Raw genomic sequence first — 26,362 nt, forward strand, 5'->3', positions numbered from 1 at the left:
GTTTGATATTATAGAAATTTTTATTGTTCAGTCATAGCAACTTGCCCAACTCTTGGTGACAGCATTTGGAGTTTCATTAGCAAAGATAAGTGGAGTGGTTTGACATTTCCTTCTCCACATTTTACAGATGAGGAAACTGAGGCAAACAGGCTCAAGTGACCTGCCCAGGGTCACGTACAGCTAGTATGTGACTGTGGCCAGATTCAAACTTAGGAAATCAGTCTTTCTGACTCCAGGCATGGCCCTCTATCCCCTGGGCCACCTAGGTGTCAGATCATTTTGTATATTAGAAAGAGCCCAGGACTTGTCAGCATGTGCTCCTTTTCCCTTAATAGATTTTATTCAGAGTTAGTCACCTCTCTGGGCCTCAGTCTCTTCATCTGTAAAGTGGGAGTAATAATAATACCTGCCCGAACCATTGCCCACACACCAACACTAGTGCTACTAAATAACTCACATTTATATAATGCTTTAAAGTTTGCAGTGCCCATTGCCACAGTTTCCTCTTCCCCTTCCTCGTCCTCCTCCTCCTTGACGACAACCACTACTAGCATTTATATAGCACTTAACAGTCTGCAAAGCACTTTCAAAAAATCGTCTCCTTTGATCCTCACAACAGCCCTGTAAGCTAATTGCTGACAAACTCCACACTTTTACAAATGAGGAAATTGAGGCAAATAGAGGTTGAATGACCTGGCCCAGAGTCACACAGCTAGATATCTGAGGCAGCATTTGAATTCAACTCTCTCTGACTCCAAATTCAGCACTCTCCCCACTCTGCCTCCTCCTCTCTCTCCCCCTCTTTCCTGCTTCACACAGTTCAGAAGGGGAAAATCTCAAGATTGGGAAATGTGTTAAATATGTACATATTTTTTTATAAATGTGTATTGCAGACAAAAATGTATCGCTTGAATTAACTTACTCAAAATATTAATTTTAGTTATATTCATGGAACCCAGCAGCTCTTTAAATTAGGAAAAAAAATAGATGTAGAAAGAAATTGGGAGCTTAAAATTAAAACAACATTCCAGTGACATTGCCCATGGCATCGTATGTCAACAGACCATTACAGTTAAGATGGAGTCGTTTCATAGAATTAAATAGTAGAATACCTCTGAGTAACATTAGTCCTGGCACTCAGATGATGGGAGTTTATGTAAATTGTAGTAGCATTTTCTTCCAGAGATTTAGTGTTACCACTTATTTCATTCTTTCTGGAGTCTTATTTACTTTGTAAATCATAGAAAATTAAAACCATCAATAGACAATTCTCACCAATGCATCCCAGTAAACTACTACCATCCTAGCAAAGGTTCATTTCAAAGTCAAAGCTGCTTTGTTTAATTCACCCATATTATTCTGTGCTAGGTTCTGAGAAAGAAAGGGCACAGTTCTTTGCCCTCCAGGAGCCTACAAGCTATTAGGAAAAATAAAATATGTAGAAATAATGACAAGACATATTTGGAAATGGTAAATGCAATAGAGGGTGCCCAGGGTGGGAAATTGCCTGTACTTGGTGTGTTCTCTCCTCTCTCCTAAGAACATCAGTTACAGTTTTAAAAAAAACAACAATAATTTTTAAAATCTAGCATTTTATCTCATTTGATCTTCCAACAACCCTAAACAATAGATTGCTAGAATTATCCCTATTTTACAGAGGAGAAATTGTAATTGAAAATAGGTTAGGTGGTATATTCAGATGCATTAAAATAGATTGTAAAAGAAAAGGGCAAGATTCAAACTCAAGTTTGTCTTATTCCCAAGTTTGACATTCTGCCCACTATACCATCTAGTTATCTGCCTACATACATGTGAATCCAGGGACCCACTCATTCCCAGAATCACACATAGGACACATTTAATCCACTCAGGGTTGGTTCATGTTTGCTCTTCTCAAAGCCCAATAACATTAATAGGAGTCTCTGCTGTCCTGATAAAAGAGAGAAGGAGGAAGGGTGAGTTCTGGATTGTTTCTACCACTTAAAAAATTACTTTGACCTAATGTATGCAAAATCCTTTCCTGGAGTATACAATTTGCAGATTGCTGGTTGGGGTTAAGAGTTCATTCTGTGGCTGAAGGATAGCTTTTCTCTCTCCAGACCTGAATTCATTGATACTGACCAGCCAAACTCAGCAGAGTCCTTGCATTCACAAAATAAATCTTTTTTTCTCCTTTCCCCTCCGCAATGACCAGAAAATAAGCTAATAATTTGGAAACTGCCTTTATTTTATTACATATTTATAATACACATATTATAAATATGTAGTATAGGTGTATTGAGGTATATATCTCCAATATGCCTGATTATCATTGATCGATCTACCTCAGGTTCTGGCTGCCAAAACACTGGACTCGGGTCAAATGAACATGTTTTTACCAAATAATATGTCAGATTTCAAATACTGCAGAAAGAGATGAGAAATCTGAGTTTTACAAAAGCCAAAGGAGAAGTAATTGTATCTTAAATCAGTTGCCAATTGCTATGGATTCTACCTCCAAGACATCTTAAACATCAGATAACTCTTCACACTGCCTGGGCTAAGGCCCTCAACACTAGTCCTCTGCAGTATCATAGAAGCCTCCAAACCAATCTCCCTGATGTTGGTGTCTTGCCTGAACAGTCCATCTGTCACATAGCTGCCCCTCCTTGCTGCCCCCTAATCTTGCCATTGTCTCTAGACCAAAACAAACCCAGATTGGCATTTCATGTCTCAAAGTAATTTCATTTTATTCCCCTTCCTAAAGTCTACATCATGTATTTGATATATACATATTTGGGGGAGATTTTGAAGTAAATATGAGAGAGAGAGAGAGAGAGAGAGAGAGAGAGAGAGAGAGAGAGAGAGAGAGAGAGAGAGAGAGAGAGCGCATATCTATCTATATTTCTATATCTAAATCAAATGATTCATTTGCCACTCAATATATGTGCACAAAACTGCGTGTGTAAATTTTTCTGTGTGCACAATATATATGTACATATAAGGTCTGTATATGTGTGTATCTATATCACATTTGAGGCATCAACCCTGTGAGATGGTGCCATTATTATCCCCAGTTTTAGAGACACTGAAACTGAGGCTGGGAGTTGTTAACTGACCTACCCGGGATCATGTTGCTAGAAATGTGACTAGTCTTATTTGAGGCAGAATTCATTTGAACTTGGATTTTCCTAATTCCAGGTCTAGCAATCTGTCTGCCTACTTCCTCTCAAGATCGATCGATTGTACAAGATGAAGGGTATAGCCCCTCTTCTTCCAAAGGCTATTTAGTCCAATCCATACTTAACCGAGAACGCCATTTACCACAATAGTCATTCACCCTTCTACTTGAAGAATTAGAGCGAGGGAGAACTCAGGCTGCAATGAAGTCCAGCGAATTTTTTGAATAGCGCTCATTGTTGGAAGGTTGTTTTCTTAGGTCGAGCATGAATCTGTCTGCCTATCTGCAAACTCTCCCAGTTCTGCTCTGTGAGGCCCAGCAGAACAGTCTAATCCATATTCCTCATGGCAACCCCTCAAATATTTGAATAGAGTTATTTCTTTCCTCTGCTCCACCCCCAATCCAAACTAAATTGCCCCACTTGCTTTTAGTGCTTGTCCATTTCCCATTTGTGTTGCCTTCACTCTGCCTCTCTTCTCAGCGACACTCAGACTTTGTCCCTGGGACCTTGGGGTTCTGATAGGCAAGCTTGGCATGTCTAGAGCCAGCCAGCCCTATGGTTTTCCTGGCCTTTTGTAAACCATACCACTTAATTCTCTTTTGTTCCCTTCCTTCCAACTCTTAGTTTCCCCCTTCATGTGTTGCTTTTATCTATTGAATTTAAGGTCCTTCAGAACAGGGACTAGTCTGCCTCCTTTAATTTGTATCCTAAGGATTTAGGATCTTCTTGGCACTTATTAAGATCTTAAAATGCCTTTTTTTTTCATTCATCTATCCATTCATTTCCTGTGCTCAAAAACTGGTGGAGAAATGCAATGATTCATAAAGCCTGCTATCTACTTTTTAACAGCCAGCTAGATAAAGTACATTGGCAAAAGTGCTGGGCCTGGAGTTGGGAAAACTCATCTTTGCAAATTCAAATCTGGCCTCAGACACTTCCCAGCTGTGTGACGCGGGGCAAGTCACTTAACCCTGTTTGTCTCAATTCCTCATCTGTAAAATGAGCTGGAAAAGGAAATGGCAAAACACTCCAGTATCTTTGCCCGAAAACCCCCCCAGTGGGGTCACGAAGAGTCGAACATGACTGAACAACAGCACTTAAGAGCTTATATTCGACATGTACACAGATAAATGTAGTCCAGGTACATAACAGGACTATAAACTGCTACCGAATCGAGGGAGGGAGGGAGGGAGGGAGGGAGAGAGAGAGAGAGAGAGAGAGAGAGAGAGAGAGAGAGAGAGAGAGAGAGAGAGAGAGAGAGAGAGAGATTGCACGTGCTGCTTGAAAGTTTGTAAATAATAGCATGTCTGAGAATTGAACAGTATGGATTTTTATAAATAGACATATACCTAGCAAGAATTATAAGATGATGAACTGGATTGATAAAAAGAAAGAAATTACCATCGTAAAAGATTAATATCTCCTTTTTTGTTGTTTCTCTGCCCAACTTCTGGCCACTCCAACCTGTTTCACAGGAGGATGTTCAACAGTTTCCCCTTTGCTGACCCTGTAGAGTATGTGTTCATTGGGGGAGAAAATAATATTTTAGGATGGCATAGACCTGCTCCAAATCTCACATTCACAGTAGTGTTAACCTACATACCATCAAACAATACCGTATTGGAGTTCAGATTTAGGATTCTAGAACCTCAGGACAGTGCTATCCAAACCCCATGCCATGGACAAGGACTCCAGAGTTACAAGGAATCTCTGAATCCATATTCATATCATATATTGCCCTCCTTATTTTTATTTACCTCCAAACAAAATGTGACATTTTTATGCCCATTTTCACTGCTTTTATTTGTGCCAATAAAAAGTACTTTTCCTGGACTTTTAAGATGAGTTTATATTGATGAGATAGCTTCTCTTGCAGTGGACCATCTGCCTTATCTATTCCAAGTTAACAAATGTGATTTCTCATGGATAACAGTTTGGCTTTGTATGGCTCTTTTGGAGTACTCAGAATTGTCTGATTCAAAACTACAGAGTTTCAGAAGAATCGGATGCCTTTTCTTTCAGTAGATTTCTATAACCAGGCCATTCTACCCAAAAGGGTCTGTGTCCTCTTTGATCTGTATATTCCTTCTAATGATGTAGATTGTCACTCATCCATGCCTACTTCACCTCCAATGTAACTCTAACTCACTTTCTCCCTCCCTCCTTTGCCAACCAATGCGCTCTGGAAACCTACTTTCTTTTCTCTGACTTTGTGAGAATTCCAGTGGAGTAGCAGGATTATACATTAATTCATTTATCTCTTCCCCTTTGCAGATGACTAGGTCATCTTCTCTTTCTACCCTTCTCTGATGAGTTAACTTTACCCCTTTGTTCTGAAGTTTCTTATTTGTAACTGTTGCCCTCTGGGTAATACTTATTTTCATTTCTTCAGTGACCATTGTGTTCTGTGCTATATAATGATATGGTAAGATCAATAGAGTATTGGTATGAAAAAGACAAGTGTTTGTTTTAGAGAGAAGTTTGGGAACATAAAAAGGAGCCTTGCAATTTCCTGAAATCATCTCTCACGCGCATCTCTCTCTCTCTCTCTCTCTCTCTCTCTCTCTCTCTCTCTCTCTCTCTCTCTCTCTCTCTCTCTCTCTCTCCCCATCTCTCTCTCTCTCTCTCTCTCTCTCTCTCTCTCTCTCTCTCTCTCTCTCTCCCCATCTCTCTCTCTCTCTCTTTCTCTCTCATTCACACACACACACAAGCTCTACGTAGATCTGTCTGTCCAACTGCATCTTAATCTGGGCAATATTCTTAATCCACTTGTTTTTTCTTGTGTGAATCCTCAGGCCAAACTCTTTTGAGGACATACATGTCTTCTATGAAGGTTTGCAATCATTTGATACAACCAGCCCAATGTCACTCACAAATAAGAGTGACTAGAGGACTTCACAGCTCTTAAGAAATCCGTGTTCAACTTGAACTCCACCCTGGATCTCTGTGACATTGGTTATTTGGCAAGCATGTGCTCTGTTTTATTTCTGGTGTTGATGGTCAGAGGATTACTTGAACAAAGTAATTTCTGTGTTCAAGGAATCTTGTGTTTTTGATCCGTGGATTGGTAACACAATCTCAGAATAGTGCCTTTAAGGCATTTACTCTATCAAATCAATTGATTTTTAAAATAATTAACAAACAACAAGTGTTATAAGAGCTGGTATTTTCTCTATCTTCCAGTCAGTTGTCTGATAATAAAAACATGGTCTACATTACAATACTCATTGTGAAAGCCTATTTCCTCCTTATTAATACCTTTGTCCGGAGATTCTCAGTGTGTGTGTTATTTTCACAGACATTTTCTACATACGAAAGTAGACATATATACTTAATGTCGTTTTCCTGGTTGTCCTTTTTGGTGTTATTAAAGTCTATATACCCATCACACTTTCCCTTCCTTCTCCATCCCCAAAGTTATCTTGTCTACAACATAGACCTCTTCTGTTTACACTTGGTCTAATCCAGTAGCTTTTCCTGCTTGTATTCTCTTTGGCCCCTTCCTGCCTTGTCAGTGCCCTTATCTTAGACTATGATATTAGACTCCCAAGTACAGTACTTTTACCGAACTTGATTTTAAAAATTAAAAAAAGATGAAAAATATTTGTTATAAAAATCTTTACCTGTCTTTCCATTTTTTTTTCTGTTGTCCACCTTCATCTTCATCCTTAAATGTTCTTGTGATAATTTTATTTAATTGGGTCTCTTATCAAACTTTTGAAAAAACTTGATTTTATCCTCCCTTCTTTTCAGTGCTATATACTTACTGTTCATACTATTATTTAACCTGTCTCCATAGGACTTTACAAACAAGTTTATTTTGTTAGCCACTTCTTTTTGCTTAGATAACATGCCAAGTGTTTGTTGACTAAGGTGCTTTTAAGCTTTTTTCTTCTCCCTGTATGGTAATTGATGTCAATCCCTTTTTTCCTATCCATTAGTCACTTTTCATTACCGCAGTTTGTTTGAAAAGATTAAAATTGCATATTATATCTTTATCTCGTTAGCCTTCTTTTAGCTTATATTAATTTTGATCTTTGCTTTAACAAGTCAGTTGTCTGACTATACACAGCTGTTTCAGGGAATGGCTGCAAGCATCAGTTATAAGTATATGTAATTATTTTCCTTTGAGGTGAGATTATTTTGTTCTCACCATGACCAGCACCTAACAATTATTTTCTTGGAGAAGTTATTTCCAGAGTTGGAATGGTCAGCATAAGGGTGAAATCTTTGGCCTCTCTTCTCATTCCTTATTCTTGACCCTTGATTTCCAGTGTGTTTCCCTCCATCTTTACTGATTCTCATCCACAAGTATTATAGTATATTGAATTAATCTGAGAGTTTATCAAGTTCCTCCTAGAATTGGCTTTCTCTTCATCATCTGTGACCAATGTTGGTACATAAGCTGTAGTTATTTTCATAGTTATCTTTTTATTTATTTTTTAAATAACCCTTACCAAATATCTTAGAATCAATACTGTGTATTGATTCCAAGGTAGAAGAGTGGTAAGGGCTAGGCAGTGGGGGTTAAATGACTTGCCTAGGGTCACACACCTAGGAAGTGTCTGGGGCTGCATTTGAACCTCCTGTCTCTGGGCCTGGCTAGCTACCCACCCCCAGTGTTCTTTTGAGCACTGCAATACTAGATCACCAGACTAGGAAATAATAATTTCTTTGTTGCCTTTGGGCACACAATAAAACTATATTCAACAATTCTTTTTTTTTTATTTTTATTCCTACCTTCTTCAAGGAAAGGCTATCCTTCCATTTTACTATCCTATTTTCCCCTTCTGCTCTGCTTTAATTTATCTCGAAAGTGTTAAGATTGCTATGATTCATTTCCTGTGGTGGTGTGTCCATTCATTGTTTATTGGACAAGGATCACACATTTAGACTGCCAACAGCTTGTTAAAAGATTATAGATGGTCTAATAACTGAGTGATTCTGATCACCTCTACCTTCTTTTCTTTTCTGCTACTCTGCTATCATCATTGCAGAAGTAGAGAGGGGCTACCCAGGACTGAGGACCATTTGGCATTTTTTACCTTGTTGAATGTCCAGTGAAATTCATCACCAGATGGCCAGCCTGCTGGAGATAAGATTTTACTTAGCTTTTGCTGGTCCTCAGGAAGAAGAATCATTCTGTTACTAGTACCATATCTTAAGCCCCCAAAACCAGAATCACCTTCGTGTCTCAATAGGATTTTGCGTGGCAGCGACTCTCTAGGATTATAAATTACAGATGAGTTGCCTCTCCAAATGCATGGATTGAACATCCAAACAAAAAATATTTGTTGCACCATCTGGACTTGTTGCATGGAAAACTAATACTGCAACAAACCTAGTATAAAGCCAGATCTAATGTTGAAAGTATCATCACTTCAATAAGAACTCTCATCTCTGTAAACTCCAAAACACCAGCAACCCCTCTCTCATTAAACTGTTCATTATAATAAATGAGCAAACATCACATCTATAGATTGAATAACTATTCAGCCGTACCCATAAATGTATGACTATTTTGCAAATGTATATAGATGCTATTGTGGTTTATGCAGTATGCGGGGCTGCAGGGTGTCTCAGTGAAGTCTCAGCCAGGTCTAGAGACAGGTGGTCCTGGGTTCAAATTTGTCTTCAAACCCTTCCTTGGTTGTGGAACCTGGGCAAGTCACATTTACCTCATTGCCTAGACTACACTTGTGCCTTGGAACCTACACCGTACTGATTCTAAGATAGCTGGTCTCCAAGCGTTGTACTAGAGCAGATGCTAGCTTCTCTGCAGAATGGATTCCTGGAATCTCAGTGAGCCTTCTCTAGCCTGAGATGGGAGACGGCCTCTTGATGCACAGCAGAACAACGTATGGTGCCCCTGACCCACATCAGTTCAGAATTACATGTGACCTGAGCTCACACCAAGGTATTGGGACATACCTGACTCATGACTCACCGACAATAACTGAAAACTGATTCAACCAGATTTTCAATTCAACAAACATTTAGGAAGTTCTTAACAAAGTACGGGAGGCACCATGCTAGATCCTGACCTGTACGCACATCATTGTTTCATTTAACAATATCTACCAAGACCAATATGGTTATTCTTTGACAGGCCTGTATGGAAAAATACAGCTTGACATTGTAATGATAATATTTTAAATTAGTTAATTAACCGAGTTAGTAATAAAGAGTTAGGCTAAGAGAAAGAGTTTTAAATTTTACCTTAGACTCCTTTAAGCTGGGAAGAAACTGCCCCCAAACTACCTTTATATTATATTTATATAATATTTGTCATTTTATAGCATTATATTAACTATATTATTAATTATTTTATATCAATTCTATATAACATTAAAATTATTTAAAAATTATAATAAAAATCATGTGTGCCCTTAGTATTGCCTATTGTTGTGACTTGTATTATCTGTCCAGGTGAATAAAAATAATTTTTTCATGTGCCCTTGAGGGCAGGGATTAGAGTCCTAGGTACTCTATACTTCTTTGGGGTCTCACAATATTTCACACATAAGAGAACTCGAATAAATATCCACTATATAGTAACCTAAAGCAAATGCACCACCATATTCTTGGCTCCTTTGAATAACACCAGTCATTGTTTCTTCAAACATTTTCCACGTAAAAATATTTAATATTTTAATCACTGAATCAAAACAGATGTTTTGGGCTTGGAGTGACAAAGTAATCATTTGGCAGATTTTTTTTTCTTTTGGCAAGCCAAAAATCATCAAGCAGAATTTCAGGTAGAAAATTTAAACAAGAAAAACCAGTGTATGTAGAAATAATAGCATTGTTTTCTTGAAACTCAACTCTGAAATGGTTTCCCACCCTTATGATGCAACATCTGTCTATGTAGATACATACTCAAAAGGTATTTATTAGCATTCTGGTTTCTCATTGGCTGATTTACCCCACAGCAACTTCAGAAAGCAGGAGCTTGTAAAGTTGCCTTCCTTCCTTGTTAGCCATTCACTGTTCCTAAGAATTACCTAATTGAAGAAGCATCAGTCTGAGTGCTAATAGAAGAATATGCCAGATCAAAAAATGGGCTTTGAAAACTCAGATGAGAAAGGGACAGGTAAGACAGTAGAAGAGTTCTTTTCATCTTAAAGGTGTTCTATAAATAGTGAAGCTACATACTAGAATCTGAGTAATTTTGTATTCATTGCTAACAAGTTTTCCTTACTACATAGTACCTGCTACTTTGTTTCCAAGGGATTTGTTTAACAAAATGAGAACATGCCTGTCTTCCTCCCCTCACCACCCTATACTCCCCCCAATTAATTTTAATTTCAATTGGTATAATTTCAAGTGGGAATAATGTTCAGCATTCAAATAATGTGTCTCACCCTATCCTGCCATGATAGAAATAGAAACCCTAAGTAGCTCTTACTAGAGACATAGTCAAAGATGGTAAATATTAATACCTCTTTGTACATAGAAGAAATCATAAGCATTTACTTGTGTATTCTTTTCTCAATTTTGAGCGCTTGAATTACAGAGCTCTCAAATTAAGCAGTTGAATTCCTGGCATTTTTAAAGTGTGGCACTTGAATAAGCTCTTTAAACTATTAGAATGGTTAAAAAAAATTTTTTTTTTGCCCATTTCTTCAGTAGCTTGCTCTTGGGAATCATTTCATTGAAGTGTGCAAAAATGCACACATGCCCCTCCTCTTTTTAGCTTCAAATCAAAATTATTTTCATAGTCAAAGAAATTTTCATTTGTTCCTAGAGATAGATTAGATTTCCTGTCTTTCTTGTTTATTCTTAGACTCCACTTAGCTTATATAAGAAGTGTAGTATGCAGGTGCAGACTGTCTATATGACCTCTCCCTTCTTCCCCAACACTTTCTTATAATAGTGAAAGATCATCATCTCCTCTTTCTTCCTCATCTTCTTTTCTTTTTTCTCCCCTTACTCCCAACCCCCTTCATATTCCGAATCTTTTAAGGGTGTGTTGTTGTTTTTTTAAATTTTATTTAATTAGTCAAATTAGAACATTATTCCTTGGTTACAAGAATCATATTCTTTCCCTCCCCTTGTCCCACCCCTTCCCATAGCAGATGCCCAATTCCACTGGGTATTACATGTGTCCTTGATCAAAACCTATTTCCATGTTGTTGATGTTTGCTCTAGGATGTTCACCCAGAGTCTACATCCCCAACCATATCCCTTCGACCCATGTAATCAAGCAGTTGTTTTTCTTCAGTGTTTCTACTCCCACAGTTCTTCAGATCCCTCTGAGTTGTTCAGGATCACTGCATTGCCACTAATGGAGAAGCCATTACATTCGATTGTGCCACAGTGTTTCAGTCTCTGTGTACAATGTTCTCCTGGTTCTGCTCCTCTCGCTCTGCATCACTTCCTGGAGGTTGTTCCAGTCTCCATGGAACTCCTCCACTTTATTATTCCTTTGAGCACAATAGTATTCCATCACCAACATATACCACAATTTGTTCAGCCATTCCCCAATTGAAGGGCATCCCCTCATTTTCCAATTTTTGGACACCACAAAGAGTGCAGCTATGAATATTCTTGTACAAGTCTTTTTCCTGATTATCTCTTTGGGGTACAAACCCAGCAGTGCTATGGCTGGATCAAAGGGCAGACAGTCTTTTATTGCCCTTTGGGCATAGTTCCAAATTGCCCTCCAGAATGGCTGGATCAATTCACAACCCCACCAGCAATGCATTAATGTCCCAACTTTGCTATATCCCCGCCAACATTCATTACTTTCCTTTGCTGTCATGTTAGCCAATCGGCTAGGTATGAAGTGGTATAAGAATGTGTGTTCTTAAACCCTTGATTCTGCGAATGCATAGTACTCCCAAGACCTTATTATCCTTTAGCTCATTGCCAACCCTAGTATTTTGGGACTAATTCATAACCTGGAGGCAACAAAGGGGTGCAGTGGATAGTGTACTGGGTCTAGATTCAAGAAAGACTCACCTTCTGGGTCTCAAAACTTTGGGCAAGCCGCTTAATCTCAGTTTTCTTCACCTGTATAAAATGGAAATATAATAGCACTGATCTCGGGGAGATTGTTTTTTGTGGATCAAATGAGATAATATTTATTTATAAAGTGCTTAGTACAGTGCCCAGCACATTGTAAACTCTATATAAATGTTTATTCTCTTCCTCCTTCTTTTAAGTATTTAATTCTAAAAGTGATCATAGGTTCATAAATTTAGATTTAGAAGGAATCTTAGATCCTTAACCCCTTCATTTTATAGAGGAAGAAGAAAAAGTCCAGGAAAGGTAAGTCATTTGTCCTTAGTCACTCAACAAAATTGTATAAAGCAGGATTTGAACCTAGAGCCTCCCAATTCTCCGTCCACTGCCCTGGCCACTACACTCTGCTTTTTCTCTTCAGTAATTAAAGTCTGACTGATGGGAATGTAGTTATCTAGTTGACCCTCAATCACTGAAATTCATCAAGTCCAAAGTAATATGATTGTTTAGTTGAGAAATTTTGCTAACATTGTTTTATTTCTGTGCGCACGCATTTGTGTGTGAGTATAGTATAGTATAGTATAGTATAGTATAGTATAGTATAGTATAGTATAGTATAGTATAGTATAGTATAGTATAGTATAGTATAGTAGCCCAGTGTAAAATGTCGAGCTTGACTGAATCGTTCTAGCCTTGAATACCTAATGAACTTTATGTTACATCTGTCAGTAGCTTAACAGTTGAGTATGAGTTGCCTATGATACTGTCTAGTAAAGTCTTGGTGTTTGCTTTCCAGAACCACATTGCATGTTTGACTTGGAGGAAGAGGAATGGTCATAGCGTATGATTGGAATAAAGACCCTCTAGGTTAATCTTATAGCAGAGAAAATCTAACATAAACAAGGAAACTGAGACCAAGAAAGGTTGTGTCTTCTGAGATGTGATTAATTTTTTAAACCTATATTGGACTTTATATTTACCATATTAAATTATGTTTTATAGATTCATCTCACTGTATCAGCCTTTTTAAAATCCTGAATGTTAATCATATTAAGTATCCATTTTATCTTTGTGTCACTTATAAACTTGATGAGTGTCTTCTATTTATCTGAGTCTTTGATAAACATTTGAATAGAAAATGGCCCAAGTCTCCATTTGAGATATCCATCTAGGTTGATAGCAATCATTCTTTTAAAAAATTTTTTCCTCTTAAGACTAAGTTTCTTTGGTTCCTTCAACCAGTGTTTATGTGATTTATGATCTAATGATTTCTAGCTCCTTCATTAATTGAATCAACAAGTTGAATATAATTTTTATATACTAGGGCATATCTCATACTCTCATCTAAGCTGTGTTGTTGTAATGATAATTTGTCCATCCCCTTGTAATGTAATCCCATGTAATGATAATGGGTCCATCCCCTTGTAATCTCTTTTCTGCTTTCTCGTCCTGCATTTTACTTATTTCATATTAACATTTTCAAATCTTGGACCAATTGGACATGTAATCCTCTTTTACTGGGTCTTTAAGCACCAGTGAAGCTAGACAACTAGATACTAAGTGGGGAGGAAAACATAATGCATATAACAGGAAAGCCCCATTCAGAGAAATAGAAACTAGAAAAAGCAAAACCCTCCTGTTACTTTTTTTCCTCTCTCTCTCTTTTGAAGTGCTAAAAGGCCAACAAAATTCAAGATGAGAAACCTACAGAGAAATGTAGTCTCTCACTTTCGACCAAAGAAAACATTTCTTGCCCTTTTAAATTGCATGTCTTTTGTACTCAGAAACACTTTCTTGACATGTTTCAAGCTTCAGAGTGAACATTTTCAGCCATTGGTCAATGGATCAATGCAATATGGGAAGATAAAAGAAAAATATAACCAAGCTAACACTAGATGTCTTTTTGTCTGTATCTAGATAAATAAGTTACGTGGTTTATATGATATTTTTCTTTGGTATTAAATGTTGTAGGGGAACCATAGAATCTTATTTTTGATACGCTACAGTTTCATTTATAATTCTAAATTTCCATGCTCTGAATTATAATGGTGTATGGTGTTTCAGGTTTGTTATGACCTTTTTTTTTTAATAGTGCCTTTGCCTTCTTTGTCCCTCTACCATTTCTGTGAATATAGGATGAATGTTCCCCTTTTAAAATAAAGTACTTTGCCTAGGTAAAGTTCAGAGCAAAGTCACGAGCTTAGGTATTCTCTTTAAAATCCCAAATTTCTGGTTTCTAAAACAATTTTTTTCTTAAACTGTATGAAACAGTGAGAACAATGATACTATATCTACCCAACTTATATCAGCAGTCTTTGTGAACTGGAAGCAAAGTGGGCACCATTAAATGAAGGAAGAGATGAACAAATTGATACACAAATAAATGAAATACTGCTGTGCCAGAGAATTGGGTATTAACAAGAAATATGAAAAGTTTGTTGGAACTCTTGTAGGTTGAGTCCAGAGAACAGAATTCACAATGACAGTAACATCCATGGAAACCACACTAGAAGTCAGTCGGTCTCAAAGTCTTCATCCTAGTAAACTTAGTGCACTTTTCATTCTTCTTAGTAACAAGGTTGCAGGGGAAGGGATTGGACTTCTGGGAGCATAATGTTGTATAAATGCTCTGGTGAAGTTGCTGAGTTGCTTAACTTTTTCTTTATTGCTGAGTTTGGGGCAGTGGGTGGGCAGAAAGCAATTGGAATTGACTGTTTTGTTGAGGGATTTCATAACTTCAAATCTGGCCTCTGACTCTTAGTAACTGTATGACCCTGGGAAAGTCATATAAGCCAGTTTGCCTGTGGCTTCTCATCTGTAAAATGGGCTGGAGAAGGAAATAGCAAACCATTCCAGGATCTTTGCCAAGAAAACCAGTTGTAAAGTCAGACACAACTAAAAAACTGAGCAACAACAATAATAACTGAAGGGGGCATTGGGGCGAAAGAGAATCAAAGTTGAAAAACAACATCAGGGAAATTGTGTGGTATAGTTAGAGGATAGAGCATCAGAAGACATGGCTCGAAGTCCCAGCTCTGTATACCACCTACCCTCTCGGTTTCAATATGATTCACGATTTCAACAAATATTTGAGTGTCTACTACTGTAGTTGGCACTGTTTAAAATGAAAGGCTCCAGCTACAAAATCTCTAAGGTCCCTCCCATCTCTAAAATCCACTGATTTTCTTGACAAGAGTTCTTTGGAAATTTATATTTTAACAATCTCTTCTCTGTGAAGTATTTTGACATTCCTTGATTTTAACTTTGTTTTTTTTTTCCAAAGAATCCTCACTGTTATGTGTGTAAGTACCAAACTCCTGGCATACTTTCCCCTTCTTTCCTTGTTTTCTAAAGCAGTCTCCCTAAGCCCAAGAGAATTCTCAGGTACCCCACCCCACCCCTCCTTCCTTCTGTTACCCGCAAGAGTATGTGCTGGCTTGGGGTGGGGGGTAAGTATGGAGACGATCAGGCCAATTACTCCAAGTGAGTGGAGTGCTTGACATTTTTCCTTGCAATTTTACTATATTTAATAAACCATGTGGCCACAGGAAAGTTGATTGCCTGTGTAATATCAACACGGAGGTTGAGAGAGAGCTAAGAAATTTCCCACACAGCAGGGAGGGAGTTACATAAATTGTATGAGGTTTTTTTTTTAATAATTTAAGCCAAAAAAAAATTATTTCATACTTTAGATTCCCAAAGAGCCCAGGTCAGTGAAATTTTTGTTGAAAACAAGAATTGTCAGGAATAAGCTTTTTGCACAGGTTGGTAGAGTCTTCTTTGACCATTCAATTCTAAGCTTCCTGAGATCATGGTTTGACTTTTGCCTTTTTTTGGAATATTTGTTCTTAAGTCATCTTTAAGTCATGTCTGATTCTTCATCACCCAGTTTGGGGTTTTCTTGGTGAAGATGCTAAAGTGATTTGCCCTGTCCTTCTCTAGCTCATATTATAGATGGGGAAACTGAGGCATACAAGGTTGCCTGACTTGTCTGGGGCCAGATTTGAATGCAGAAGGCCTTATATGAGGCTTTTTGTGCTCTAGCCACTATACCACCTATCTGATCTCAGCCATGACCTGGAGCAAGTCACATAACCATCATCTTCTCACAAAGTCACTCACAAGTTACAAAACTTTCAGTTTTCTCATCTATAAAATGGGGATAATAATAGCACCTAAGTCACAGAATTGAGGAACAAGTGAGATAATGTAGGTAATGTGCTTTGGAAGCCTCATTGCACTTAATAAATGCTATCTATCATTATCTTCATCTTGTTCATTATCTCATTCCCAAGGTCTTCAGGAATTCAGACTCCTAAAGGAGAAACCTTTCTAACTTGCCTTTATCTTGAGATGACTTAAAATTTTCAAAGGCTTTCCTGAATTCTGGTCATATTTAGCCAAAAATAGATTTGTTTTATCTCTGTTTAGTGGAGCCAGGACTGATGGAATATGAGATTAGGGGTGGCCTTAATGAGTGAATTGGGCTGTTGAAAATATTGGTGAGTCTTTAGAAGCAGTATCTTGGAGAGGAGAAAGCATTAGCCTGAAATTTAGGAGATCTATGCACTGAATCCCACTCTGCACCAAGCACACAAGTGCAAGGCATAAAGAGCATATAGAAGTATGTGTCTAAAAAATATGAAGAGAATCTATAAAAGTTAATCCCAAGTAGTTCAATATTTGCCATCGGACTTCTCCATCATCTCTAGAAACTCATCTTCCTGCAAGATCCAATCACACCTACCCAGTCCCCCTGTCCCTTGGGTGCCTCCCTGCCTCTAATTGAAAAGGGTGGAGAGTTCTATCAGAGAGCTCCTCCCAGATCCTCCATTTAAGGATTGGACCCCTGGACAGCATCTCATAATTTACCACCTGGCTGCAGTACTTCCCTCCCTCCTACTTTGTCCGTCCCTTTTTATATATATATATATATATATATATATATATATATATATATATATATATATATATAATGTTTTGTTGTCTTTCTTGATTAGATTGTCAATTCCTAGAGGAGAGGAATTTTCTTTTGCCCTGTCTTTTTGTTTACCTGGAGCTTTGTATGGTATTCTTTCTTTTTTAAAATATAAACCCTTACCTTCTGTCTATATTGATTGGCATAGTATTGATTCCAAGGCAGAAGAGTGGTAAGGGCTAGGCAACGGGGGTTAGGTGACTTGCCCAGGGTCACACAGCTAGGAAGTGTCCGAGAGCAGATTTGAACCCAGGACCTCCCATCTCTAGGCCTGACTCACAATCCTCGGAGCCAGCCAGTTGCCCCCACAGTATTCTTTCTTTAATCATTTATTAGCTCCCATGTCTGGAATGCCCTCTTCAGTGACACAAAACTAGTCCCTTCAGAGGTTAAGAGACTTGTCCAGGGTCACACATTTAGTAAATCTCTAAGGTAGGATTTGGATTCAGGCCCTCCTGACTGCATACCCAGCAATCTATCCTCAGAAGAAGGGAGTTAAGAAAGGCTTCCTGCAGAAGGGAGTGTTTGAGCCATACCTTGAATGAAGAGACTGGTTTCATGCAAGTGAGGAGGGCATTCCAGACATGGGGTGGGGGCGGGGGCGCAATAATTGATCAAAGAAAGAATATAACTTTTTAGGTAAAATTCACAGCTTAATTGCCAGGCCAGAAGGGGGGAAAAATCATCATAAAAGGTTGCATTTAAAAAAAATCTTGAGGATGAACAAGAGACATCTTTGTGTCAAAGTAATGGTGTAGATGCCAAGTGCTGAGAAAAAGGGGAAAGCAGTGATGGGACTGGACTGTAGCTGTTTCCATCAAACACAAACCACTACTTCGATGACCTTCAACCAATAAGGAAGTCCACTTTCTGGCACATGCAAAGCGGCCTTGCAGTACCTTGCAATTAGTGGGTCACCAGAGTCTATTTTAAAAGCAAGGCCTCTTGAACTCCCCATTCTCTGTGTTTTTAGCATGGAGGATTGTCTGCATAAGCCCGCCCCAAGATGCTAGAGCTAAACAAGTCCTGCTTGGGAGCGTGGGAGGAGAAGGGGAGTGCTGTGAGGCTGGAAAGCCAGGCCCATAGCCAAACACTGACTAGCTGTGTGTGTCTTTAGGTAAATGGTTTTACCCCTTCAAGTCTCACTTTTCTGATCTGTTCTAATGGGAGCAGGCTGACTAAATGATCTCCCAGGACCCTCCTAGCATTAAAATGTTGCTGCCTGTCATTTGTCCGCATGTGTGTGTCTTTCTGTGTAATCCAGGAACACGTGTAGGTGCAGGTAAGATAACTCATTTCTGTTCCTCTCCTTAGAGAATGTGAACCTTTGGGTCTCTTTTGTTTCAGTGTTCTGGGATTTGTGTTTTGCTGAGGCTCTGGGAGGGAAAAAAGCATTCTTGGACATTTATGGTTGGATTTGCTGAATATTTTAACCTGTTGACAAAAGAGTTTAAGAGGGGTGGGGGGAAAGCATGGGGCCATTTTCCTTGAGCATCTCTACCAGGAAATAGTGTCTCTCTTGTGTTGGAAGAGCTGAATATAGCTTCTAATTGTTTTCATTCTCCTGCATAATGTAGCTTTGGGGAGTCCTTATATGAACTCATGCATCACAATGAAAGTGGTCATGTGATGAGATTCCATTTAGCATGCAAGCTAGTCCTCCTTGCTATGTTTAGATTCTTCTATCAGATTTGCTCTGTGGCAAATGCACCATTGATAGCTCTCTTTCACTTACCTCCATAGGTCACGGAAAGCATTAATAATAGAAGTTTTTCGATAGAATTCTGAAAGCCTTGTTTCTGGGGGTGACATCACTCATTTGGGGCTGCAGTGGTTTTTCATGATGTCAAGTTTACTATGTTTACCTGCTTACTCCAAGGGGAGGAATTAAAAGGGAAAATAAATGCACTGGGGGGTGGCCCAGTGGGGGGAATGGCCAGCATTGGGTTATGAAACCAGAATAAAACCTCATTGCCTTTCATTTCAACCATTTAGGATAATGTGTCCTTTTAGAGAAAAATAAGATAAGGCAGATGCTTTAAATATTACAAAAGAACACTTGTCAAAACCTCGTCCAGGTTTGGAAAATTATGCCACATTCTTTTATCCCATTTGTAGATATTGGTGCAGCTTGTATTTCTGTGTAGCTTGTCACTAAGGAATTTTGTATTCATTAACTATGGTGAAAAATAAACCACGTAAAAAGAAATCACTCACACACACATCCATCCTACTACCCCTCCTGGTAGATAGGCAAACTATGGTGGTTTTGTTTGTTTTTTACTACCCTTTGGGGGTTTGAAAGCACCTATAACCCAAATTCCTATACTTCTGGGAAATTCAGGTATGGAAAGGAAGTTGAACCTTCATCACTCAACCCCTTTTCCCCATGGCACCAGATCCTAAGGGTGGTGGGGAATGTGGTATGCTGAAGAGACTCCCAAGTAAAGCAACCTGGTAATTAACTATGACCTTGTAAGAGTCTAGGGGTGATTTTTTTTAATAGCCCTCTCTTGCTGAAGTGTTTTTGGGGCAATAGGGGCATGTTTGTTTGAATTTTATTTGTTTTTAAGAATCTTGGGGGATACCATGATAAAAGGGGGAAATGTAGAATCAGGATAGTTTAAGGTATTTAATACCAGCTATGATTTTTCTCTTCATCTCTGTAGGTTGATTCCTCCACTCAACCCCCCAATTACTTTAACACTAAGTTGTTGGAATTTTCCTAGTGTTCCTGTTGATTAAGTGGTGCATATGTCGTTATGATTATGTGGAAATTACTGTATTCAGCTTTAATCTTGCAAGTATCAAACCTCAAATATTTTACCTTTAGGCGATCTTTTTCCTCCATAGGAGCATTTACCAGTTTGATTAATGTAATCAGGTAGAATATAATGGAATAATAATCCAAATTCAGCATTTTTTATGGCACTCCTTTGTCTCAGGGTGAAAAATGCAATCTCAACATGTGATTCCCTCAGCGGGCGCTATTCTCTCATCTGCCTGGGGTGACTTGCAAAGATAGGATTGGGAGCTACTTAGACTTAGACACCATGGCAAGGCAGCTGATGCCTGCCTCTAGTCTATAGCTTGGCTTTTATTAATCTCTTTTCCTTTTCTTTCAGAAGTCAAAAGTACAACAAACAAAGGCATCAGAGAATATAAGAAAAATGTGTTTTAAAATTGAGAAACTAAAGAGATTTTTTAAAAACTTCTCTAGTCTCAATAATGAAAGGAAGGGTAGCATGGATAACCAGGCATGGCTATTTGCCTTTGTTTTGCAGTTCTGATTTCTTTTATAGGAGCTTTATCTTCCCCATGATTTTCTTTGACTGATAGAAAAGTTGATTTGTATTTTGATGCCTACACATTCCCCTACTCACTGTGCGAGAGGAGTAAGAATAGGGGGTAGATTCATCCTTGCGGGGGAAAAATTGGCCATGGATTAATCTATAAACTTAGAAGATTAGTTTGGGGGTATAATTACAACTACCTAATTAATTGCCTTTAGCATGAACTTTTTTTATGGAAAGTGGATTCATAAAATCATTGATTTTTAGGGAGGAGTCCAACTCATTTTGCATATCAGTAAGCCAAGATAAAAAAGATCAAAGTTTGCCCATGATCACACAACTATTGGTAAATGTTTAAAGGCAAATTTTGTACCCAGATCCAGTTGCCTTCTATCCATTACTCCCTAGTCCCTATCAAAAACTTACCGGTCAGTCGTATCACTAGTACTCAGAGGGACTTGAGAAGCCATTTTTCCGGTCCTTTCATTTTACAGATGAGGAAACTGGGAGTTGGGGAGATTAAAATGAATTGCCCCACAGTAACACTGGGAGTGAACATTAGAGTCTTCGTTTGAATCCATTGACTGACTTCAAAGACAGTGCTTTTCCTAATGTCCAAAGTTGTTTTTTAGTTGTTTCAGTCATGTCCGACTCTTCACGACCTCATTTTACAGATGAGGAAACAGAGGCAAATAGTTAACGAATGAGTGTCAGAGGCCAGATTTGAACTCAGGAAGATGCATCTCCGTGACCCCAGGCCTGGCACTCTCTTTACTATGTTATAGTCCAACGACCCGGGTCCAGACCCAGCCATTTGCTAACTATACCAAATGTCTTGGACTCTTTGATTTTTAGTTTTCTCATCTATCAACAGTAGCATTTCCTGTTTCTGTGAGTAGTTGTGAGGCAGCCCTGTAACTAAATGGTTCACAAAATGTACTTGAACTTTCCATGTTGGTGGTATCCAAAAAATTGGAGATGAGAACCCCTATTTAGTTGGGTCATCAAATGCTTCTCCTAAGTTATTTAGGAAGCTACTGAAATATATTCAGGCTGTTTCATAAAGATGAGAGAGGTTGTCCTTGGACTAGAAATGTTGACTGGCTCCTCGATTGCCTTTTTAAATTGTGGCTTACCAAGTCAGGAAGAATGAACAGAATCACGGAGCACAAGATGCTATTCTTTTTTTCCTCTGAAGTATGCTGATTGTAAACGGCAGACATTGAATAATGGAGAAAAGCCTGGGATTAAGGGCAATGCTTTGATGTAAGAAGTTTTATTAAGTTGATTCATATTGTTAGGAACAAAATGGGACCCAATTTGACCATCCTGGAGTAGTATATAAGATCTTCATCCTTGGAACCAAGAAGCCCCAGGTTCAAATTGCCCCTGAAGTGTTTATTAGCTGTGTGACTTTTTATTAAGTCTTTGAGTCTTAGTTTCCTCATCAGCAAAATGGGGGCAATATAGAAGAAAACCATATGATCAGTCATGTGGTTCAGCGGGGATATGATTGGAGTTTTGGTGTTAAAAGATCACTCTATTGCAAATTTGAATAATATGGAAATACGTTTTTGAACAATGATACATATAACCCAGTGGTATTGTTTGTCAGCTCCAGGACAGGGGAATGGAAGAGGGGTGGGAAAAATCATAGATCATGGAATCATGGAAAAATATTCTAAATAAATCAATTAATTATATAAAAGGAAGAAAAAATGGGCGCGACAATAATGCCTATTGTCTCTCCCTAAAGGCAAGGCTTAGTAAATAGTGTTGGATCTGAACTCAGGAAGATTCCTCTTCCTGAATTCAAATCTGGCCTCAGACACTACTAGCTTTGTGACCCTGGGCAAGTCACTTTACCCTCTTTGCCTCGGTTTCCTCATTTGGAGAGGGAAATGGCAAACCATTATAGTATCTTTGCCAAAAAAAAAAAACCCAAATAGGTTCATTAAAGTCAGACATGACTGAAAAGACTCAAGTACAACAATTTCAGAGGGTCATTCTTGAGTCTCAAATGAGGGAAGGTATTCAAAGCAGAATGGAAACTGTAATAGAAGAATATAAATGTCTGCTTTCCCCAGGCTCGTCTCTCCTGCACCAGGACAGTGTCCTTAACAACTGGAGAATAGAATGCCCAGGGAGCTTTAAGAACTACACTGCCAGGGCCCCACGTTGGTGATTTGATAGTTATTTAAGTAAAATGCCTTTTTCACAATGGCAGAGGGGGATCACTGACATTTCCATTGGAACCTAACCATGTTAGAGAAGACAGTTATTACATTGGGTTTGTAAATTTCAGGTGGTGTGATTTGACCTGTGTTTTATCTGAAGCTGTGAATAATAAATCGTTTTTAATGGGACTCTGCTATGCTGTATTTATTGGCCTGGAGTTTGCTTTTTTTTTCCCTCTTTTCAGAAGATACAGTTGCATTTTCTTCAAGATTTGTGCCCCTATTGCCAAATATAGTACATAATTCTCACCCAGCTTTCTCTCCTTGAAAAGGAAGAGTGACTTGGAAGTACTCTCCTTGAATTCTAAGTGAAAGAATCTGAAACTCCCCAATAAGTACTGAGGGAGGGAAAAATAGATCCTTCTCTCCAGATTCTTAAGCACAGCTCCTGAAGTCAATGAAAGAAGATGGATGTGCCGGAATAGGACTTCTGGAGAAGAGAAGGGAAACCTAATTGATTCCCACAAAGCCGCTGGTTATTTACAACTAGGAAGATTGCCTTCTCGGAGCTACCAATTCTGTCCTCTGGTTCCGCTTGTTTGACAAGATACATTCCATTGCACTTTGCTGGAAAAGCTCTTAGTGAGGCTGAAAGAGGACAGAATTATATCTGACTGTTTAACGCCGTCCTCATTCATGAATTTGTGCATCTCTCTCCCCACCCCCATCTCTGACTTGATTATTCCTCAACTGATATCATATCTAATTGTTCATGTTAAATGTTCAGGTTTGCTATCATGAGTGTCTGTTAATTACCTGCAGCCTGTAATTAGGGTGTCTATAGCTTACGTCCCGGCGAATGTGGACAGGATTTTGCTGAGAGTAACGCTGGATCTTTCCCCCCCTGCTCTCTCTCTCACATTGGAAATAGATCTATTTCATTCACAGGCTGCTGGGTGCTTAGTAGTAGAAGTAGCCAGGGAGGAAAATGTTGGAGGGAGTGTTTTGTTTTGTTTTGTTTTTCCCCAAATGGTAGATATGTGAGTGTTTCTTCAGGCCAGACACGAGGCTGTGATGGGAAGGCGTTGATATTTTTAAAGAAACTAACTGATACAGAGTGCTATCTGTATCCCCAACCCGATTCTCCCCAAATGAAATCTGGCCTGAAAATACATCCATTAGTTCTTTTTTTTAAAATATGCTTCATTTAGTCTTTTGTTTAATGGTTATCAAAATGTGGTCTGGGGATCTCTGCAGTCCTCAACAGCCTTTCAAGGGGGCTCATGAGGACCAAATTATTTTCATAATAATACTGAGACATTTTAATTTTTGATACAATAAATGTAAATAGATATGACTCACATTAAAAAAAAAAAACTCTTGGGAGGGATTCCTTTATATTAGTTAGTTTTCAAACTATTTTAGGCCTTCTCAGCATATGGGGTGTTTTTGTCTGTGTCTGTCTGTCTGTCTTGTCTGTCCGAGATATGTAAAAAAGCCATGAAAATCCTTCTCATTAGGCTTGTTGTATATTCCAGAAATGGTGAGAACCTAACAGAGTCAAGATGTTTAACATGTTCTCCAATATTGCACTTTGCAATTGTAATTGCACTTTCCCTTTTATAGTAGGATGTACATAGTACATGATGTATGCACAGTAGGATGCACAGAATAAATTATATGTAAGAGAAATAGGGCAATTAAGTGGATATACTGCTGGTCCTGGAGTTAGGAAGGCTTCGGGCTTATCTTCGTAAGCTCAAATCTGGCCTCAAACACCAGCTGTGTGACCCTGGGCAAGTCACTTTGCCCTGTTTGCCTCAGTTTCTTCCTCTGTCATACGAGCTGGAGAGGGAAACGGCAAGCCACTCCAGTGGCGTTGCCAAGAAAACAGAGTCATGAAAAGTCAAAAATCATTCAACAATATCCTAAAGAACATGTAAGGAATAGGATAACTTGGGAATAATACTGGCATCTACTTAGTTCTTAGGTTTTCCATAAGAGATCAGAATCAAGATCTATTAAACACTTCAGGCGTCCTTTCAGAGACTTCTATGATAAAGAGATAGATTATAGAAGTAAAGATGGAGGGATTCCAGGAGCCTTCTCATCTAACCCATTCTTTTTTCAGATGAGGAAAATGAGGCCTCAGGAAATTAAGTGACTTGCCAGAAGTCACATAAATTTGCCCTACGAAAGCAAAATCTAATTTCTTGAGGGCTAAGTAAGACCTAAACTGTTTTTTTTGGGGGGGGGGTAAAATAAATAGTTCCATAAATATATTATAAATAAAAAATATAAATGCCAGGTGCTAATGCAGCCAGCTGATCCTCTGGAGGAAACTCAAGGAGTTTACGTGATACTTGAGTTCTTAGATATTGCAGCGGATAGTGATCCTTCCTGAAGTTGGATGGGATATTTCAAGAAGTTTGCTGGGTGGCTTCACTAACCAGAACTGCCTGGCGCTTCAGGACACAGACTTTTTGGCTATTCTCAGTGGTAAAGGAGTCAAAAGCTGTAGTCGGTCAGGGTAGAAAAGTCAGTCTACCTGCAATCTGACTTCCTGAAAGCAGGAAGCACCCGCTGTTTAATACGCTTTCCACAAACATTTATTAAATACCTACTTATGGGGGCAGTTAGGTGGCTTAGTGGATAGAGAGTGAGGTCTGGAGTTGGGAGGACCTGTGCTCACATCTGTTCTCAGACACTTCCTAGCTGCCTGCCGGACCCTACATAAGCCACTTACTCCCAGTTGTCCAGCCCTTCTACTCTTCCACCTTGGAACCAATACTTAGTATCAATTCTAAGACAATCTAAGTATCAATTCTTTTTTGAATTTTTAAATTAAAAAAAAAAACAAAACCTACTTTGAATGTCAGGGACTGTGGAGTACAAAGAAAGGATTACGAATTTTACATTCTATTTTTATTCTAATTTCCCCGTATTTTAAAGGTAGCTTGGCTGAACAAGATGCTTTTTAAGGTCCCTTGTAACTATTGCTTATGACTGTGAATACCTCTGCTTCCTTTGGCAAACTTTTCCTTCAGAATATTTAACTAGATCTTCATTTGAGGAAGGGGGGTGGTGGAAAGGCCAGATAGACTTAAACATTAGTTTGACCTTCAGAGAGGATTTGAAAGGATGATTAAGTGTAGATGACTATAAGGGGGGGAAATCGTGTGAAAGCACAGTAATACAATGTGTCATTGCTAAAACTACTAAAGGCCTGGAATTTCAGGCTCAATGTTGGTATTGCAGCTTTTTGGAACTCATAAAATCAAAACCTTCCTCTAGGCACAACAGAAAAGTATTTTGTAGCCAGCCTTGCTTTGACTCTCCCTTCCTTCTGCAGGTCGAAGTGGAGGAACAAATGCCATTTCAATAGATTCCAGCTTTTTGGACCTGTTTTAAATCATGAATGTGGAATGCTGGGTAGGTTAGGTTATGGCAGAAGTGATGCATACAGGGCATCTTTGCAGCCTTAAATCAATATATCTCTCAAATGTTTCTATGGAATGTCACATAAAAGGCACATTGCCTGCCAAGAACATCTTTTGTGCTGGGTGCCCCTCTAATGTAATATCCATCAGCAAGAGAAAGAAAAGAAAACACGGGCTAGGAATTGTTTTGTTTGACAGCACACACTGAAAGGAAGGGATTTTTATTGTTGTTGTTGTTGTGTTTTTTAATCCGTCTCCTCCTCATTATTATTATTTCTTAGCTCCCTCCCTCACACAAAGAAATGCTGTATGGCTTTCAAAAATCTCTTAGTGAAAATGCCTCCTG

The 26,362-nt window shown here is 38.6% G+C and overlaps 1 protein-coding gene across 21 annotated transcripts in view; it reads left to right on the forward strand.

Moving 5' to 3' along the window:
- Positions 1 to 26,362, forward strand: part of FOXN3 (forkhead box N3) — a 547,426-nt gene that overhangs the window by 429,890 nt on the left and 91,174 nt on the right. The gene's annotated exons all lie outside the window — the stretch shown is intronic.

This window comes from Monodelphis domestica, chromosome 1, assembly GCF_027887165.1.
Source record: "Monodelphis domestica isolate mMonDom1 chromosome 1, mMonDom1.pri, whole genome shotgun sequence".
Classification (NCBI taxonomy): Eukaryota; Metazoa; Chordata; class Mammalia; order Didelphimorphia; family Didelphidae; genus Monodelphis; species Monodelphis domestica.